The 21,797-nt window shown below is 37.9% G+C and overlaps 1 protein-coding gene and 1 non-coding gene across 2 annotated transcripts in view; one reads left to right on the top strand and one right to left on the bottom strand.

Annotated features, from left to right (window-relative positions):
- LOC104669579 (cytosolic carboxypeptidase 4) overlaps positions 1-21,797 on the bottom strand; it is a 232,417-nt gene that overhangs the window by 118,280 nt on the left and 92,340 nt on the right. The window lies entirely within an intron of this gene.
- LOC115898002 lies at positions 20,762-20,832 on the top strand. The gene has a single exon (XR_004057769.1). It is a non-coding gene; the product is annotated as a small nucleolar RNA SNORD74 (small nucleolar RNA).

Here is a 21,797-nt window from a genome sequence, read left to right on the forward strand (position 1 = left end):
ATAACAGCATCATCCCTGGCTTGTTATAAATTATTGTCATTCTAGTTGCATTAATCTCTTTAACTTTTTCTTCTACATTCAGGGTCATCATTACAAGCCTTTACTCTCTCTGTCACAAATTAACTCTTTTGCTGTATCTATTCTGTTTCTATTCTGTTAATTTCATTTAAAAGCAGAATTTGTGTTCTCAATTTCTCTGGGTTTTTTTTTTTTTTTTTTTTTTTTTTTTTCTTTTTTTGAGACAAAGTTTTGCTCTTGTCGCCCAGGCTGGAGTGCAATGGTGCAGTCTTGGCTCACTGCAACCTCCACCTCCCAGGTTCAAGTGATTCTCCTGCCTCAGCCTCCCAAGTAGCTAGGATTACAGGCGCCTGCCACCACAACCGGCTAATTTTTTTTGTATTTTTAGTAAGGAGCAGGATTTCACCATGTTGACAGGTTGGTCTCAAACTCCTGACCTCAGGTGATCCACCTGCCTCAGCCTCACAAAGTTTTATAACCTGTATCTGCATTTTTCACCTATAGTATATTTTCAGCATTGTGTTATGAATTGCAAAGTGCTGGGATTACAGATGTGTGCCACCACACCCAGCCTGTGTTCTCGATTTCTGTCTTCTTCAGTCATCTTTCTTATCAGCTCATTCTGTTGTTTCAGCATGCTACTCTTTGGATCTTGAGTCACTTAATTCATGATATCCTGCAATTCTTTTTTTTTTTTTTCAATTTTATTATACTTTAAGTTCTAGGGTACATGTGCATAACATGCAGGTTTGTTACATATGTATATTTGTGCCATGTTGGTGTGCTGCACCCATCAACTCGTCAGCACCCATCAAGTCATCATTTATATCATGTATAACTCCCCAATGCAATCCCTCCCTCCTCCCCCCTCCCCATGATAGGACCCCAGTGTGTGATGTTCCCCTTCCCGAGTCCAAGTGATCTCATTGTTCAGTTCCCACCTATGAGTGACAACATGCGGTGTTTGGTTTTCTCTTCTTGTGATAGTTTGCTAAGAATGATGGTTTCCAGCTGCATCCATGTCCCTACAAAAGACGCAAACTCATCCTTTTTTATGGCTGCATAGTATTCCATGGTGTATATGTGCCACATTTTCTTAATCCAGTCTGTCACAGATGGACATTTGGGTTGATTCCAAGTCTTTGCTATTGTGAATAGTGCTGCAATAAACATACGTGTGCATGTGTCTTTGTAGTAGAATAATTTATAATCCTTTGGGTATATACCCAGTAGTGGGATGGCTGGGTCATATGGTACATCTAGTTCTAGATCCTTGAGGAATTGCCATACTGATTTCCATAATGGTTGGACTAGTTTACAATCCCACCAACAGTGTAAAAGTGTTCCTATTTCTCCACATCCTCTCCAACAACTGTTGTTTCCTGATTTTTTAATGATTGCCATTCTAACTGGTGTGAGATGGTATCTCATTGTGGTTTTGATTTGCATTTCTCTGATGGCGAGTGATGATGAGCATTTTTTCATGTGTCTGTTGGCTGTATGAATGTCTTCTTTTGAGAAATGTCTGTTCATATCCTTTGTCCACTTTTTGATGGGGTTGTTTGTTTTTTTCTTGTATATTTGTTTGAGTTCTTTGTAGATTCTGGATATTAGCCCTTTGTCAGATGAGTAGATTGCAAAAATTTTCTCCCATTCTGTAGGTTGCCTGTTCACTCTGATGGTAGTTTCTTTTGCTGTGCAGAAGCTCTTTAGTTTCATTAGATCCCATTTGTCAATTTTGGCTTTCGCTGCCGTTGCTTTTGGTGTTTTAGACATGAAGTCCTTGCCCATGCCTATGTCCTGAATGGTACTACCTAGATTTTCTTCTAGGGTTTTTATGGTATTAGGTCTAACATTTAAGTCTCTAATCCATCTTGAATCAATCTTCATATAAGGAGCAAGGAAAGGATCCAGTTTCAGCTTTCTACTTATGGCTAGCCAATTTTCACAGCACCATTTATTAAATAGGGCATCCTTTCAACATTTCTTGTTTCTCTCAGGTTTGTCAAAGATCAGATGGCTGTAGATGTGTGGTATTATTTCTGAGGACTCTGTTCCGTTCCATTGGTCTATAGCTCTGTTTTGGTACCAGTACCATGCTGTTTTGGTTACTGTAGCCTTGTAGTATAGTTTGAAGTCAGGTAGCGTGACGCCTCCAGCTTTGTCCTTTTGACTTAGGATTGTCTTGGCAATGCGGGCTATTTTTTGGTTCCATATGAACTTTAAAGCAGTTTTTTCCAATTCTGTGAAGAAACTCATTGGTAGCTTGATGGGGATGGCATTGAATCTATAAATAACCTTGGGCAGTATGGCCATTTTCATGACATTGATTCTTCCTATCCATGAGCATGGTATGTTCTTCCATTTGTTTGTGTCCTCTTTTATTTCACTGAGCAGTGGTTTGTAGTTCTCCTTGAAGAGGTCCTTTACATCCCTTGTAAGTTGGATTCCTAGGTATTTTATTCTCTTTGAAGCAATTGTGAATGGAAGTTCATTCCTGAATTGGCTCTCTGCTTGTCTGTTACTGGTGTATAAGAATGCTTGTGATTTTTGCACATTAATTTTGTATCCTGAGACTTTGCTGAAGTTGCTTATCAGCTTAAGGAGATTTTGGGCTGAGACAATGGGGTTTTCTAAATATACAATCATGTCATCTGCAAACAGGGACAATTTGACTTCTTCTTTTCCTAACTGAATACCCTTGATTTCTTTCTCTTGCCTGATTGCCCTAGCCAGAACTTCCAACACTATGTTGAATAGGAGTGGTGAGAGAGGGCATCCCTGTCTTGTGCCAGTTTTCAAAGGGAATTTTTCCAGTTTTTGCCCATTCAGTACGATATTAGCTGTGGGTTTGTCATAAATAGCTCTTATTATTTTGAGGTACGTTCCATCAATACCGAATTTATTGAGCGTTTTTAGCATGAAGGGCTGTTGAATTTTGTCAAAAGCCTTTTCTGCATCTATTGAGATAATCATGTGGTTCTTCACCTTGGTTCTGTTTATATGCTGGATTATGTTTATTGATTTGCAAATGTTGAACCAGCCTTGCATCCCAGGGATGAAGCCCACTTAATCATGGTGGATAAGCTTTTTGATGTGCTGCTGAATCCGGTTTGCCAGTATTTTATTGAGGATTTTTGCATCGATGTTCATCAGGGATATTGGTCTAAAATTCTCTTTTTTTGTTGTGTCTCTGCCAGGCTTTGGTATCAGGATGATGTTGGCCTCATAAAATGAGTTAGGGAGGATTCCCTCTTTTTCTATTGATTGGAATAGTTTCAGAAGGCATGGTACCAGCTCCTCCTTGTACCTCTGGTAGAATTCAGCTGTGAATCCATCTGGTCCTGGACTTTTTTTGGTGGGTAGGCTATTAATTGTTGCCTCAGTTTCAGAGCCTGCTATTGGTCTATTCAGGGATTCAACTTCTTCCTGGTTTAGTCTTGGGAGAGTGTAAGTGTCCAGGAAATTATCCATTTCTTCTAGATTTTCTAGTTGATTTGAGTAGAGGTGTTTATAGTATTCTCTGATGGTAGTTTGTATTTCTTCTGTGGGGTCGGTGGTGATATCCCCTTTATTATTTTTTATTGCATCGATTTGATTCCTCTCTCTTTTGTTCTTTATTAGCCTTGCTAGCGGTCTGTCAATTTTGTTGATCTTTTCAAAAAACCAACTCCTGGATTCATTGATTTTTTGGAGGGTTTTTTGTGTCTCTATCTCCTTCAGTTCTGCTCTGATCTTAGTTATTTCTTGCCTTCTGCTAGCTTTTGAATGTGTTTGCTCTTGCCTCTCTAGTTCTTTTAATTGTGATTTTAGAGTGTCAATTTTAGATCTTTCCTGCTTTCTCTTGTGGGCATTTAGTGCTATAAATTTCCCTCTACACACTGCTTTAAATGTGTCCCAGAGATTCTGGTATGTTGTATCTTTGTTCTCATTGGTTTCAAAGAACATCTTTATTTCTGCCTTCATTTCATTATGTACCCAGTAGTCATTCAGGAGCAGGTTGTTCAGTTTCCATGTAGTTGAGCGGTTTTGAGTGAGTTTCTTAGTCCTGAGTTCTAGTTTGATTGCACTGTGGTCTGAGAGACAGTTTGTTATAATTTCTGTTCTTTTACATTTGCTGAGGAGTGCTTTACTTCCAATTATGTGGTCAATTTTGGAATAAGTGTGATGTGGCACTGAGAAGAATGTATATTCTGTTGATTTGGGGTGGAGAGTTCTATAGATGTCTATTAGGTCCACTTGGTGCAGAGATGAGTTCAATTCCTGGATATCCTTGTTAACTTTCTGTCTCGTTGATCTGTCTAATGTTGACAGTGGAGTGTTGAAGTCTCCCATTATTATTGTATGGGAGTCTAAGTCTCTTTGTAAGTCTCTAAGGACTTGCTTTATGAATCTGGGTGCTCCTGTATTGGGTGCATATATATTTAGGAGAGTTAGCTCTTCCTGTTGAATTGATCCCTTTACCATTATGTAATGGCCTTCTTTGTCTCTTTTGATCTTTGATGGTTTAAAGTCTGTTTTATCAGAGACTAGGATTGCAACCCCTGCTTTTTTTTGTTCTCCATTTGCTTGGTAGATCTTCCTCCATCCCTTTATTTTGAGCCTATGTATGTCTCTGCATGTGAGATGGGTCTCCTGAATACAGCAGACTGATGGGTCTTGACTCTTTATCCAGTTTGCCAGTCTGTGTCTTTTAATTGGAGCATTTAGTCCATTTACATTTAAGGTTAATATTGTTATGTGTGAACTTGATCCTGCCATTATGATATTAACTGGTTATTTTGCTCGTTAGTTGATGCAGTTTCTTCCTAGCCTCGATGGTCTTTACATTTTGGCATGTTTTTGCAATGGCTGGTACCGGTTGTTCCTTTCCATGTTTAGGGCTTCCTTCAGAGTCTCTTGTAAGGCAGGCCTGGTGGTGACAAAATCTCTAAGCATTTGCTTATCTGTAAAGGATTTTATTTCTCCCTCACTTATGAAACTTAGTTTGGCTGGATATGAAATTCTGGGTTGAAAATTCTTTTCTTTAAGAATGTTGAATATTGGCCCCCACTCTCTTCTGGCTTGTAGAGTTTCTGCCGAGAGATCTGCTGTTAGTCTGATGGGCTTCCCTTTGTGGGTAACCCGACCTTTCTCTCTGGCTGCCCTTAAGATTTTTTCCTTCATTTCAACTTTGGTGAATCTGGCAATTATGTGTCTTGGAGTTGCTCTTCTCGAGGAGTATCTTTGTGGTGTTCTCTGTATTTCCTGAATTTGAATGTTGGCCTGCCCTACTAGGTTGGGGAAGTTCTCCTGAATGATATCCTGAAGAGTGTTTTCCAACTTGGTTCCATTTTCCCCCTCACTTTCAGGCACCCCAATCAGATATAGATTTGGTCTTTTTACATAATCCCATACTTCTTGTAGGCTTTGTTCATTTCTTTTTCTTCTTTTTTCTTTTGGTTTCTCTTCTCGCTTCATTTCATTCATTTGATCCTCAATCGCTGATACTCTTTCTTCCAGTTGATCGAGTCGGTTTCTGAAGCTTGTGGATTTGTCACGTATTTCTCGTGTCATGGTTTTCATCTCTGTCATTTCGTTTATGACCTTCTCTGCATTAATTAGTCTAGCTGTCAATTCTTCCACTCTTTTTTCAAGATTTTTAGTTTCTTTGCGCTGGGTACGTAATTCCTCCTTTAGCTCTGAGAAGTTTGATGGACTGAAGCCTTCTTCTCTCATCTCGTCAAAGTCATTCTCTGACCAGCTTCGATCCGTTGCTGGTGATGGGCTGCACTCCTTTGCAGGGGGAGATGTGCTCTTATTTTTTGAATTTCCAGCTTTTCTGCCCTGCTTTTTCCCGGTTTTATCTGTCTCTGGTCTTTGATGATGGTGACGTACTGATGGGAATTTGGTATAGGTGTCCTTCCTGTTTGATAGTTTTCCTTCTGACAGTCAGGACCCTCAGCTATAGGTCTGCTGGAGATTGCTTGAGGTCCACTCCAGACCCTGTTTGCCTGGGTATCAGCAGCAGAGGTTGCAGAAGATAGAATATTGCTGAACAGCGAGTGTACCTGTCTGATTCTTACTTTGGAAGCTTCCTCTCAGGGGTGTACTCCACCCTGTGAGGTGTGGGGTGTCAGACTGCCCCTAGTGGGGGATGTCTCCCATTTAGGCTACTCAGTGGTCAGTGACCCACTTGAGCAGGCAGTCTGTCCGTTCTCAGATCTCAACCTCCGTGTTGGGAGATCCACTGCTCTCTTCAAAGCTGTCAGACAGAGTCGTTCGCGTCTTCTCAGGCCTCTGCTGTTTCCCCTGTTTTTTTTTAGCTGAGCCCTGCCCCCAGAGGTGGAGTCTATAGAGACAGGCAGGTTTCCTTGAGCTGCTGTGAGCTCCACCCAGTTCGAGCTTCCCAGCGGCTTTATTTACCTACTTAAGCCTCAGCAATGGCGGGCGCCCCTCCCCCAGCCTCGCTGCTGCCTTGCAGTTAGATCCCCGCAGACTGCTGTGTTAACAATGAGGGAGGCTCCGTGGGAGTGGGACCCTCCCGGCCAGGTGAGGGATATATTCTTCTGGTGTGCCCGTTGCTTAAAGCACGGTATTGGGGTGGGAGTTACCTGATTTTCCAGGTGTTGTGTGTCTCAGTTCCCCTGGCTAGGAAAAGGGATTCCCTTCCCGCTTGCGCTTCCCAGGTGAGGCAATGCCTTGCCCTGCTTCTGCTCTCGCTGGTCAGGCTGCAGCAGCTGACCAGCACCGATTGTCCGGCACTCCCTAGTGAGATGTCCCCAGTACCTCAGTTGAAAATGCAGAAATCACCGGTCTTCTGTGTCGCTCGCCGATATCCTGTAATTCTTCTACACTGCAAAGTAGTTGTAGGAAATTTGCATTTGTTTCTTGGGTAATGTTTTCCCCAGCTTAAATTATTCATCTGTCTTTTGTATACCTTCTTGCTTATCTCTTTTAGAGGGGTTTTGCCCCTACATTGTTACTTTCTGTTAACTAGGACAGTCCTTTCTATGTGTTTTATTCATTCTACATAAATGTGGTAAAATCATTTGTTAGTCCGTGTCCATGTTCTTTGATACCTTATTAGCTTCCCCTCAGATGTTCAGTTGGAGGTATGGGTATTGTAAGTTATGTCTGTCTTTACATAGCCTGAGTAAGTTATATGTCTTTTATGCAGCCTGTAGGAAGAGGAGGAGGGAACCCAGGTGGGCCTGGAGCTGGTTATGGTGCATTTACCTAGGTAGAATTGCCAACATTTTAGAAAGTCAATCCAAGACACAGCTGTACCAAACAAACAAAAATAATTTTTAAAAAATTACACAGACATGTGTTATTACTTTAACATAAAATATGAAGAATAGATGTTTATTTGAAATCATACATTATTATTTGCTATTTACTTTCTATTATATAAATGCTAATATTTAAACAACAAAATAAGACTAAAAGTGGCAGTTAGTAATTAATAGTAGGTATAAACAAATATATGTGAGAAAAATGTAATGATAATTTTATAAGTTTTTTCTATTCTTTAACAGAGTAATTTATTTAAATCTTTTAAAATTATCTTGGATATTAATGAGATGCTATATATTCATCATGCTATATTAGTATGTATTTTTAAAGTGCATAATGCTTTTAAAAAAGAGAACATAAACAGAACTAATTAAAAATGTATTATTACCACTATGCAATGAAAAATAAGTTTCTTTTAGTCCTATGAGACATAGGAAAATTATAATCTTTCTATTTACTTCTCTAATGATACTTTTTTCAAATGCCTGCACCCTTTAGGACATCCTTCTTTTATGCAGGCAAAACTGACATAGCAAATGTAACATTACTTTGTCTTGCAGCTCTGCTCTCATTGAGCCTATGTTACATGGGTGCCTGGTGTCAGTCCAGCATGGTAATGTCAAGGTGATATATATTCTCTCTACAAAAGCATTTGCGCCTGGACATCTTAGTCTGTTTGTGTGTTGCTATAAAGGAAGATGTGAGACTGGGTAATTTACACAGAAAAGAGGTTGATTTTGCTCATGGTTCTGCAGAAGCATGGCACCAGCGTCTGCTTCTGGTGAGGGTTTCCAGAAGCTTCCTCTCATGGCAGAGGTGAAGGGGAGCCAGAATGTGCACAGATCACCATGGTGAGAGAAGCAGCGAGAGAAAGAGAAAGAGAGAGGAGGGAATTACCAGGCTCTTTTTAACAACCAGCTCTCATGGGAACTAATGGAATGAGAATTGACTCACCACCATGAGAACAGCACCAAGATGTTCATGAGGGATCCATCCCCACAATCTAAATGCCTCCTACCAGGCCCCACCTCCAACACTGGGGATCCAATTTCAACATGAGATTTTGAGGGGTCAAATATCAAACTATAACAATGGAATACTTAATATTTTATTTACCGGCAACAGCAGGCTTTTAGATATGTAGGATTAGTTTTCATCCCAAAATCTCCACCCACTTTGTATCTACAGGCTTGTTACCATAGACCAGCTTGCTGCCTGTCCATCAGGTCTTTTGCATCTTTAAATGTGTGCATAAGTTCTCCAGATCTAAAGTGGCCATGATTTTAAAACACAAAGTTAAACCTACCTCAGGGAAAATGGTTTTAAAGCACAGAAGTCATCTAAACTTATGAAATCAACATTGTACCTAATAAATTGCACATTTAGTAAGGAAATAGAGAAAGTTCTGTTTAATTTGGTTGCCCTTTTCATTGACATTTTCTGAAATCTGAAGCTGTCTTATTTCCAAAAATTGCGTCTTTTTTCCATATAATTGTCACAACCTAAAACTATTCACATACTGTTAATTCATCCTTTTCTAGGATACTTAATGTCTCTTCGAAGATCAAACAGGTTCAGAGAAACAGCATATAAAGCTCTGTTTTACTGTACTCTTTTTTCTCCCATTCTCATCTTCAATGTATTTCCAAATTAGAAGAGATTTCTTCTTGTCTCACACTTTGAAAATAGTTTACTGCAGGCCAAAGTTTAAAAATCTTTTCTGTGGCCAGCAACAGTATATCAAGATGTACCATCTTGTAGGCACATGTCTAAGAAGCTATCACTTTCCATTTTTATAAAGTCGAACGTGTTGTTAATTGCTTCTGCATGTTCTGAGGAAACTTCAAAGTGACCAGGAACTTTTATTATGAAAGCCTCAATCCACAAGTAAGCAAATCACACCCCTTTTCAGCAGTGTGTTCAAGATGTGCAAGACATTTAGCAGGTAATATCTTTTTATTTCCTTTAGTAAAAAGTTAACAGGCTGAATAGAATTCGTTACAATCTATATTAGTTATGTCTGCCAAGTCTGCAGATAGATGAGCAAAGTCTAATATGAATTTGGACAAGATTATCAACAATCTTTTGTTTTATGTTTTCTGTAGCTCCTTTAAAATCTTTACAGAAATAAAGATGATGATTTCAAACTCATTTTTCACATCTAAGAGCTGGAGGAAACTTTTTATTCCTGACACATTATTCAATACTAAAGAAAGCATGATCATTAATAAGAACTGACAGGATCAGCTCTGTAGTGTGCCGGGCCAATAGATCAGTTACCAAAATTTCCCCTTTTTGTCAACCACAGAGTAATTTAAATACAACCTCTGAATCAGGAAATGTAAGTTCCTCAGTTTCACAGAAGAGTTACAGAAACAATATGATAACTTTCATCTGAAAGATGAAAAAACTTTAAATTATCTTAGAAGTACTTGTATCTTTTCCTACTCTGGGCCTTTCTGTACTATATCAATTAGAAATGCCTTGAAGAAATGCATGTGAATGATGCTTTACTTAATTTCCAACCCTGAATGCCTGAGGTTGCAGGGAAATAAAGCAATGTAAAAGGAAGTAGCATTTTGAGCAAATGCTTAGGGAAGATGGTGACTTCAAATGTCAATATAGATAGCTATATTTGCCAACCAAAGGACAGGATTTGCTACACCTTGGGATAGTGCATTGGTTGGACAGTGAAAGTTGTAGTTGCATGTGACCTGTATATCATCTGGACAGTTTAGAGAAGGCCTCTTGAGGGATGAAGGGTGGTATTTATTATTAAAATTTGTTAAATTCAATGCATTGTTCTGAGCCCTGATATGCATTATATCACTTAAATCTCACCACAGCTCCATAGGACAAGCACTACTATTCCTGTTTTTAAGGTGTAAAAATTGAGGCTCGGCAGCATTAAGAAAGTTGGTTAGGGTCAATGAAAGAGGGGGAGCCCACTCTTGAACCCAAATCCATAGCTTCTGACCTAATATTATTTTCAGTAGTTTGAGGGGCTTTCAGTACATCTTCTTTCAAGTCCTGGAATCCCAGAGAAGGTGATGGGGCAGGGAAGTTTCAAGTCAGAACTCTGAAGTTTTAACTATAGCTTCCAACAAGGCGGCTCTTATGTGTGCTGTAGTTTGGAATTTCATATTATAATTCATTTGAAAAAGGAAGCAGGGATCTTCCCCTTTAAAAAATCTTGTAAAGAAATCAGCCTGTAACAATGTAAAGCACTGACTTTCCTTCTCCCCTACCCTTTTTTAATTGCTGATACTATGTACAACCTTGTTAACCAATTTGTGGATGTGGGTGTGTGTTGGTTTTCATTCCCATGTGTGAGTTTGCAGCATAGTTTGGATATTTTTGCTTAAACACAAAAACAAAGATGCAGTTACAAATGCTTTAACTTTGTTTGCTGTAGCATTAGTATCAATAATAGGCTAATGTCCTCAAATTATTAATGGAAATAAGCATAGCCTGGGGCTGGCTGACTTGAAAAAACAGTGTGCATTGTATATTGAAAAGAGTGTGGAATTTAGAGTCACACTCTGCCTTGAACTTCATTCTGGTATGACCTTGTGCTTATTACCAAATTTCTCTCAGGCTCTGTTTCCTCATTTGTAAAACAGCAGCATAAAAACCAACTTCACAGTGATGTGAAAACTAAATAAGAGAATGTACATAAAAAGATCTGACATATTTGGGGTTGCTAACTGATGCTCCATTTTTATTGGTATTGATGGATCAAATTCTTGAAAGTAATGATAGCCTCTGTGAGATTTACCTACAGAGGCCTTTGTGGCAGCCAGAGCGCTCCGTGTCAGCCCAGCCCTCGAGAATAAAACAGCACTCCCATAGCAAACATTTTGACAGGCCCACAGCAGGTTTGCCCTCACGTTTAAGACTACACTTGAAATGGTGGCTTGAAAGGCCTGGAGCATCCATAGCACAAAAGAAAAATCTTTACACTGACACTGACTTCTCCATTATTCACTTTTACTGATCATGACATGAGGTCCAGAGACTCGTGTTGGAATGCATGACATTTTCTTTTTTTTTTTTTTTTCTTCAGCTTTTAAGTTCCAGGGTACATGTGCAAGATGTACAGGTTTGTTACACAGGTAAACGTGTGCCATGGTGGTTTGCTGCACAGATCAACCCACCATCTAGGTATTTAGCCCAGCATCCATTAGCTATTTATCCTGATGCCCTCCCTCCCCACGCCCCACCCCCTTCAAGTCCCAGTGCATGTTGTTCCCCTCAATGTGTCCATGTGTTCTCATCATTCAGCTCCCGCTTATAAGAAAGAACAGAATGTATTGTATTTTCAAACACATTTTGGGGGACAGCAAATACACCTTCTCCCAAAGATTTGAACAAACTCAGTTGTTCAAGTTTTGGACACCCATAAACCAGTGCTAGTGATGAAATCCCACCCTATAGGAGGTACTTAAAAGGTAATTTTCAAAACAAAGGCTGACCTTGAGGGAAAAAAAAAAAACACTTATTTTAGAATCCCCTTTATAAGAAACTGGAAATGATTTTAAGACTCCCTTTTTAAGCTGTTTGCCCTCTTGAGACCAAAAAGAAAAGAATAGAACGTGTATAAAAGTCCATGGAAAATCAAAAGCCTCTTAACAATTGCCTTCCAAAATACACTCTTATATTTCTGCTTTAACAAACAGAATTACTATTGACCTTATGACTAATTATTCAATGAACTCATTTCAGCCTTCACTGTAACACTGATGAGAAAAAGAATACTAGTAGTATGCTACCTTGGAATGAACATTTGTCCCCACTACAAACAAAATTTAAGAAGTCAATATTTGGGTTCTCCTAACAATAGAAAGAAAAATAAGCAAGTTAAATTTTTTAAAAGCAATTTTCTTTGCATTTCTTGGAAATCACATCTCTATCAATAAGAAGACATTATAACACTTTATCTCTTTCTGTCTTAAGGAATGTGTACGCCAGCTTATGGCTGTGGCGAACTGGAGTTGTAATACCCACGGCTACCAAGAGATGGCGATGGGGCACACCAGCGCTCAGGATTAGTGGGTGGCTGCCACCTGGAACTGACTCATATTTCTTTGCCTCATTGACTCTTGATCTTGTTTCAGAATGATCATTTTCCACGTTCCCTCTTACCCTTTTATATTTTAGTTCTGTAGTTTAATTATTTAATTCCATAACGGCATCATCTAATTCAGGGACCTTGGTATTAGCTCTGAAAAGCATTTTTGGGGGATTCATTTGGCCTGAAACGCCACATAAAATGTGATTTTATTATGTGTGATGAGGATTACTATGATTAGGGTGGACCATTTTCAAAAACAAATTAGTTCAACGTCAAGGAAACAGAGGCCTGACGCTGGCTCTTTCCTCTTTAGAGCCCTTGGGCTCCAGGAAAACCGTCCACTGCACATGTTTTATTTATTTATTCTAGTCAGTTAATCATTTCTGCTTTTAAATTTGAGGAAAAAAGTCATCATGCTACAGCATGGTGTAGTGAAAATAGATTTGCATAGGACATCAGGAGACCTGGAGTCTTCTCTGAGCTTTTCTACCCACTATTTACTTGTGTAAACTATAGGAAATCACCTATTTTGGACTCATTATCCCTGTTTATAAAGCAAGGGTATTGGATTGAGTACCTTTTACTTTTTCATTTGCATAAAGCATTTAAAGATTCTATGGAATTAAAAACCTTACTGCTATGTCATAGAGTCAAAAATTGTTTTATTTACCCTTTAGAAAGTCTCATAAAAATATTCAAACTGCAAAAATTTTAGCAGTCCTGAGAAACAGGAATGGAACATGCCAAAGTAAAATATTTAGAAGACTCTCTGATAGCCAGAGATGGGACAGAGGCACCAGTAAACACTGGAGAAATCCCCTATCCCAGAGAAACAAGAACTCAAGGTCAAAACCACGTAAGAATCTTTTGGACAAGCATGAGTTTGATTACCTTCCTCCTTAGCAAACCTGCATATGAGAACTCCTCAAGGTTTGCTCTTAATCACACACACATGAGAATTAGCCATGATGGGAAGCATCATATCAGTGATACTGAAATAAAATAACAACATCTGTTGCTATGGGTATATACCTGTTCCACTACACTCCTTCTCCAGGTTGCCACATGTAAACTGCTAAAATTGTAGTACTAGGTTTTCCTTTTGCTTCTTTTATTCTGACCTTAGAGATCCTCCTATAAAATATTTGAGTGGAGACCTATATCAAACTCCAACATAATTCAGTGTGACTTATTAATTAAAACTGAGAGAACAACTCTGCTTCTGCAATGCTGAAAAAGCAAAGAAAACTATTCTTTAGTTCAAAAAAAGGAGGTAATCAATTTCCTGAATATTCAAGGGGTAACTTCTTGTGAAAGAGAGTAAATGTAATTTAGAAAAAAGGAAATTAATTTGGAAGTACTTGATTTGCATTCTTGAGAAAATTCTAGGGGCCATTTGGGTCTATAACACTAGACCAAAGCTGTCATGAGACCATAAATCTAAGAATATACATAACTGAATACATATATAAAGAGAGAGAGAGAAATATATAGTTAGATACTTTGTGGGAGACAGTGAACAGCAGACAGGATGTAGCAGAAAACTGAAACATTCAAGCTGTAAACAAACACAAGGAATTTCCCTAGCATGCAAAAAAACCTAAGATGACAAAGGCAAAGGAAGAGAAGGGAAAGGGAAGAAGAGAGGAAGGGAGGAAAAGGAGCAGAGAGAAGAAAAGGAAACAAGGGAGAAAGTGGACAAGATATAGAGACAAGACCTTGAATTGGTTTATGCCTTTCTCTCCCATTACCAGCCATCTCAAACATTACCTTATATTAATATCCAACCAATTATTTGTCCCATCGAAACCAGTCCGTTTCTTGCTTTATGCATTTTCTAATGCTTTTATTCTCTGCGCAAAAACCCTTCTCTATTTTATTCCCTTCCTTTCCATCCCCAACACTGACGAGTTCAATCTAGTTCATCTGTCAAAACTCCCCTCAATTCCTTTTTGAATGAATGAATGCATGATCTAATTACTGATGATGGTGTTGTTAGTTACAATGCATTTGCCTGTAGCCACACAATAAAAAAGAATATATTTTAGACTAGATAGTACTGAAATTATTTTCATTTTACTTTTTATAATTATAAAAGTAATTTCTAATGTTATACAAAATACTTTTTATAATTATAAAAGTAATTTCTAATGTTATACAAAAAATAAAGTTATTTAGTCCCCACCATTCAAAATAACCAGTTATTGGTATCCTTCTTTAAATATTTTACTGTGCATATTCTTTAATACAAAGAGAACTTTTTTTACTTTTTTGACTGACATATTGACTTATTATTGGCATGCAATAAGTTATACACATTTAAAGTGTACCATTTGATGAGATTTCATGTACCTTTGAAACATCACCACAATCTAGATAACGAATATCAATATCCTCCTCAAATTTTCCTCATTCTTCTTTATAATCCCTCCCTCCTACTCCATATTTACATCCAACCCCCATCTCCAGACAGCCATTCATCTTCCTTTTCTCACCATAGTTTATTTTACATTTTCTGGAATTTAATACAAATGGTATAATACAGTATATACTTTTTTGTCTGGCATCTTTCACTCAGCATAATTATTCTGAGATTTATTCATGTTGCAGCATGTATCAGTAATTTTCTCTTTTTATTGTTGAACAATGTTCTATTGTATGAAAACATTACAGTTTATTCACCAGTTGATAGATGTAAGGATTGTTTCCAGTTTTTGGCTATTACAAATAAAGAATGAAGGAATGAAGATTTATAAATGAGTCTTTGTAAGGATATATGTTTTCATTTCTTTTTTGTAAATAAATACCTAGAACAGGAGTGGGTGAATGATATGATAGGTGTTCAATTTTTAAGAAACTGCCAGACTGTTTTCCAAAGTGATTGCACCATTTCTCCATTCCCACCAGCAAAGTGTGAGTGTTCGTGTTCTTCTTTGCCAATTCTCATGATGGTCAGTCTTTTAAATTCTAACCATTCTAAAAGTATATAGTAGTATCATATTACAGTTTTAGTACGCATTTCCCTAATTAATTCTGATGTTGAGCATACTTTATGTGCATATTTGCTATCTGTATATCTTCTCTAGTGACATATCTGTTCAAATCTTTTGTCCATTTTTAATTGGATTCTTTTTTATTATTTAACTGTTCTTTGTATATACAGAATACAACTTTTTTACAAGGTACATGATTGACAAATAATGTCTCTCACTGTGTAACCTGTGTCTTCATTCTCTTAATAGTGCCTCTTGAGCTACAGAAGTTTCACCAGGTTGGCCAGGATGGTCTTGATCTCCTGACCTCGTGATCTACCTGCCTTGGCCTCCCAAAGTGCTAGGATTACAAGTGTGAGCCACCACGCCCAGGCTGGAATGGAGTTTTATCAATTTTATTGATCTCAATAAATCAACTTTTGACTTAATTGTTTATTGGTTTTCTATTTGCAATTTTATTTATTTCTATTTTGATTTTTCTTATTTCCTTCATTTTACTTACTTTAGATTTCAGTCTTCTTTTTCTCCTTATGGTGGAAGCTGAGTTGTTGATTAGAGATTCCATCTTTCTTCTTTTCTAATATGTGCCTATCAGTCTATAAATTTCCTCCAAGAATGTGGCATCCCAGAGATTTTAATATGCTGTACTCATTTTCATTCACTTCAAGATATTTTCTAGTTTCTCTTTTGATTTCTTCTTTGACCCATAGTTCCTTTAGAAGTACATTATTTAATTTTCAAATTTGGGGACTCTTACAGAAACCTTTCAGTTGTTGATTTTTTTTTTTTTTTTTTTTTTTTTTTTTTTGAAACGGAGTCTCGCTCTGTCGCCAGGGCTGGAGTGTAGTGGCCGGATCTCAGCTCACTGCAAGCTCCGCCTCCCGGGTTTAGGCCATTCTCCTGCCTCAGCCTCCCGAGTAGCTGGGATTACAGGCGCCGCCATCTCGCCCGGCTAATTTTTTGTATTTTTTAGTAGAGACGAGGTTTCAAGGGTTAGCCAGGATGGTCTCGATCTCCTGACCTCATGATCCGCCCGTCTCGGCCTCCCAAAGTGCCGGGATTACAGGCTTGAGCCACCACGCCCGGCCTGTTGTTGATAATTTAATTCCCTTGTGGTCAGAGGACATACTTTGCATCATTTGAATTCTTATAAATTTGTTGTGACTGATTTTATGGTTCATAATATTATCTATCTTGGTAAAAATTCCATTGTAGTTGAAAAGAATGTATATTCTGCTGTAGGTGGGTAAAGTATCCTGTGAATACCAATTAAGCCACATTGATTGATAGTGTTATTTAAATCATCTATATCCTTACTGATTTTCTCTCTACTTATTCTATCAATTATTCAGAGAGGGTTATTAAAATTTCCAACTAAAGTCATAGATCTATCTATTTTTCCTTGCATTTCTATCAGTTTTTACATCAATTATTTTGAAGCTCTGTTATTAGGTGCATAAACATCTAGAGCTTTTATTTGCTCCTAATAAACTGACCCTTTACTATTATAGAATTACTTTTTTTATACCTGGTAATATTCTATGATCTGAAATCTACTTTATTTGGTATTAGAAAAATCTTCCTAGCTTTCTTTTGATTAGCATTAACTTGATATGTCATTTTCATTCTTTTACTTTTAACCCACTTGAGTCTTTATATTTAAAGTGTGTTTATACACAGCCTTGAGTGGAGAGACTTCAAGATGGCTACCTGGAGACACCCAGGGAATCTCTGAGGCATGGAAGGAGAGGGAAGGTAAGCATCTGGCCTGGCCAGGACTGAGAACAGCTCAGTGTCAGAAGAAACTCCCCAGTGCAGAGAAAAGGTTAGCAAAAATCCCTAGGACTCCAAATTCCCACAGACTCCTGCAATCCTAGCCACAAGAGAGACCCTCAGCCCTCATGGTCCCTGAGACTAGTACATGAAGCTGCCTAGAGTTCATACCAGGGCATTGTTCCAGAGATGTAGTTCATGCTGGATCCCACACACTCCCCAGACCCAAGCAGCTGCAGCACACAGTCATTTTAAGAGCCCAGTCCCCACCAGATGACATCCTCCCCTGGGGCCCAACGGCCCCTGAATTTCCACATCCATGGAGCCCCACTGATATTTCCTCATATCAACCAAGAAGTCTGGCTGGACCCAGCATTGCAGCCAGGTCCCCAGCATTCTAGCCCATGCGGTGTCCTACACCCCAGGGAATGGCAGTGCAGTGCACCAGGGAAGCTTTCTCCAGGACAAAGGGAGCTGAAGCATGTACTCCCCAGAGCCTGAGAGCCACCTTCCTGGGGGTGCTGCCACTGACAGCAACCCTGCATCCCCAGACACAGACACCCTAAGCATGCATGTGCTTTCAGCAGGCTTGCAGACTGGTCTGTCTGGGAGCCTTCCCGGGGCCTGAGGACAAGCCTGTCCTCACCACTGCCACCACCATGACCACATCATCTAGGGACCTACACATCAATATTGCTTGCCACTTTGGGTGCTTATGTGCACCATCAGCAGGCTGCAGGACAGGTCTGCCCCACCTGGCATCACTCCCCGCACTAGCACTGTCAGGGAACTTGGGGATTAATCTGCTCTACCCACCACTGACCTTACTGGAGAGAGAGACTCCAATACAATGACAGTTGGGAACTTCAACACCCCACTCTCCACATTGGACAGATAATCTAGACAGAAAACCAGCAAAGAAACATTGGATTTAAACTGCACTTTAGAACACATAGACCTAACATTTACAGAACATTTCACCAAACAGCCACAGAACACACACTCTTCTCATCAGCACATGGAGCATTCTCTAGGATAGACCATATGCTAGGCCACAAAATGAATCTCAGAAAATTTTAAGCATCAAAATCCTATCAAGTGTCTTTTCAGATCTAATGGAATAAAACTAGAACTCAATAATAAAAGGAAATTTAGAAATACGTGAAATTAAACAACATGCTCCTGAATGGCCATTGGGTCAAGGAAGAAATTGAGAAGGAAATTTAAAAAGTCTTGAAATAAATGAAAGTAAAAATACAACATACCAAAATCTGTGGAATACAGTAAAAGCAGTGCTAAGAGGGGAGTTTATAGCAAAAACAATGCCTATGTCAAAAAAGTAGAAAGATTTCAAATAAATAATCTAGTGATGCACCTCAAGGAACTAGAAAAACAAGAACCAAACCCAAAATTAGTAGAAAGGAATAATAAAGATCAGAGCAGAACTAAATGAAATAGAGACTAAAAAAATGCAAAGGATCAATGAAATGAAGTTTTTTAAAGATAAATAAAATCAATAAACTGCTAACTGACTAATGAAAAAGAGAGAAGACCCAAATAAATAAAATCAGAAATGATATAGGAGGTATTACTCCTAATACCACAGAAATACAAAGAATCATTACATACTATTATGAAAAACTATATGCTGGCAAATTAGAAAACCTAGAGAAAAATGATGAATCCCTGGATACACACAATCTACCAGGACTGAACCAGGAAGAAATAGGAAATCTGAACAGACAATAATGAGTACAAGATTGAATGAGTAATAAAAAGTCCCCCAACAACAACAACAAAAAAAAAACTCAGGACCAGATGACTTTACTGATGAATTCTACCGAACTTATAAGGAAGAATTAACACCAACTTTTCTCAAATTATTCCAAAAATCTAAAGAGGAGGGAATTCTTCCTAACTCATTCTACAAAACCAGCATTACCCTGATACTGAAACCAAACAAGCATAAAACAAAAAAAGAAACCTATAGATCAATATCCCTAATGAACATAGCAAAAGTCCTCAACAAAATATACCAAACAAAATACTAGCAAACCAACAACACATCAAAAAGATAATGTACCATGATCAAGGGGGATTTATCCCAGGAGGCAAGGATGGTTCAACATACACAAATCAATAACTGTGACACATCATATAAACAGAATGGAAGATAAAAACCATACAGTATTCTCAAAAGATGTAGAAAAGGCATTTGATAAAATTGAACATTCCTTCATGATAAAAACTCTTTAACAAATTAGGCATAGTAGAAACATAGTAAAACATAATAAACATAATAAAAGTCACATGTGACAAACACAGCTAATATCATAATAAATCAAGAAAAGCTGACAGAATTTCCTCTGAGAACTGGAACAAGACAACAATGCCCACTCTCACTATTCATACTCAACATAGTACTGAAAGTTCTAGCTGGAACAATCTAGCAAGAGAAAGAAATAAAAGGCATTTACACTGGAAAACAGAAAGTCAAATTGTCTCTCTTTTCATATGACATGATCTTACATATAGAAAAACCAAGACTACACCAAAAAACTCTTAGAACTGATCATGGAATTCAGTAAAGTCGCAGGATACAAAATCAACAAACAAGTATCAGTAGTATTTCTGTACACTAATAAGAAGCTAGCTGAAAAATAAATCAAGAAAGCAACCCATTTACAATAGCTACAAAAAATAACAAAATGTCTAGAAATAAGTTTAACCAAGAGGTGAAAGACCTCTAGAAGGAAAACTATGAAGCACTGATGAAGAAATTGAAAACGACACAAACAAATGGAGAGACACCCATGCTCATGGATTGGAAAAACTGATATTGTTACAATTAATCTCGAGACTATACTACTCTAAAGCAATCTACAGACTCAATGCAGCCCCCATCAAAATACCAATGACAGTCTTCACAGAAATAGAGAAAAACTTCCAAAATTCATATGAAACCACAAAAGACCCAAAATAGCCAAAGCAATCCCAAGCAAAATGAACAAAACTGGAGGGATTACACTACCTGACTTCAAAATATACTACAAAACTATAGTAACCAAATCAGTATGGTACTATCATAGAAACAGACATACAGACCAGCAGAGCTGAACAGAAAACCCAGAAAGATATTCATCTATTTATAGACAATTGATTTTTGAAAAAAGCACCAATAACATGCTTTGGGGAAAGGACACCCTCTTCAATAAATGATGATGGGAAAAGTGGATATCCACATGCAGAATATCATGAAACTAGACCCCTATCTCTCACCACATACAAAAATCAATACAAAATGGATTGAAGACTTAAATAGAAAACCCAAAACTATGAAACTAACAGAAGAAAACACTGGAGAAATTCTTCAGAACATTGGTCTAGGTAATGATTTTATGGCTAAGATCTCAAAAGCACAGGCAACAAAAACAGACAAATGGGACTACATTAAACTAAAAATCTTCTGCACAGAAAAGCAAGCAATCAGCACAATAAAGAGACAACCTGCTGAATGAAAAAAAAAATTGCAAACTTTCTGGCAGGGGACTAATAACCAGAACATACAAGGAACCCAACTCAATAGCAAGAAAACAAATAATTCCATTAAAAAGTAGACAAAGGCTTCTTATGAAGCCTATGTTGGTAGAGACATCTGAGAGTATTGACTAATGCCAACAGCTTAAATGGGAAAAATAATAATAATAAAGTAGCCAAAGGATCTAAATAGACATTTCTCAAAAGAAGACATACAAGTGGCCAACAGATATATGAAAAAATGCTATCACGAATCATTAAGAAAGCACAATTGAAAACCACAATGAGATATCATGTTGCTTTAGTTAGAATGGCTATTACCAAAAAGACAAAAAATAACAGATGCTGACAACGATGTGGAGAAAAGGGAACTTGTATACCCTGTGAGTCAGAATGTAAATTTATACAGCCATTATAGAAAACAATATGGAGGTTTCAAAAAAAAACTAAAAATAGAACTATCATGCAATCCAGCAATCATGCTATTATTTAACCAAAAGAAAGGAAATCAGTATATTAAAAAGACACCTGCTTCCCATGTTTATTGCAACACTGTTCACAATAGCCAAGATATGCAATCAACCTAAGTGTTTATCCACGGATAAATGGATTTTTAAAATGTGGTCCATATCCACAATGGAATACTAGTCCACCATTAAACAGGAACGAAATACTGTCATTTGCAGCAACATGGATGGATCTGAAGGTCATTATGTTAAGTGAAATAAGCGAGGCACAGAAAGACAACTACCACTCACATTTTTCTCAGTCTGTGTGTCTGAGTTAAAAAGTTGATCTCATGGGGGTGAAAGTCGAACGGTAGTTACCAGAGGCTGGGAGTGGGGATGGGAGAAGAGAAATCAGTTAATGTGGGTACAAACACAAACAGAAGGAATAGGTTCCAGTATTCAATAGCATAGTGAAGTGATGATAGTTAACGATGATATATATTTCAAAATAACTAGATCTGAAATATTCCCAACACAAAGAAATGGTAACTGTCCAAGGTGATGGATATTCTAAACACTCTGATTTCATTACACATTTTATGCATATATCAAAATATCACATGTGCTCCATCAACATGTATAATTATTATATATCAATAAGAAATTAAGTGTGTT

The sequence above is a fragment of the Rhinopithecus roxellana genome, chromosome 5 (genome assembly GCF_007565055.1).
Source record: "Rhinopithecus roxellana isolate Shanxi Qingling chromosome 5, ASM756505v1, whole genome shotgun sequence".
In the NCBI taxonomy this organism is placed as follows: Eukaryota; Metazoa; Chordata; class Mammalia; order Primates; family Cercopithecidae; genus Rhinopithecus; species Rhinopithecus roxellana.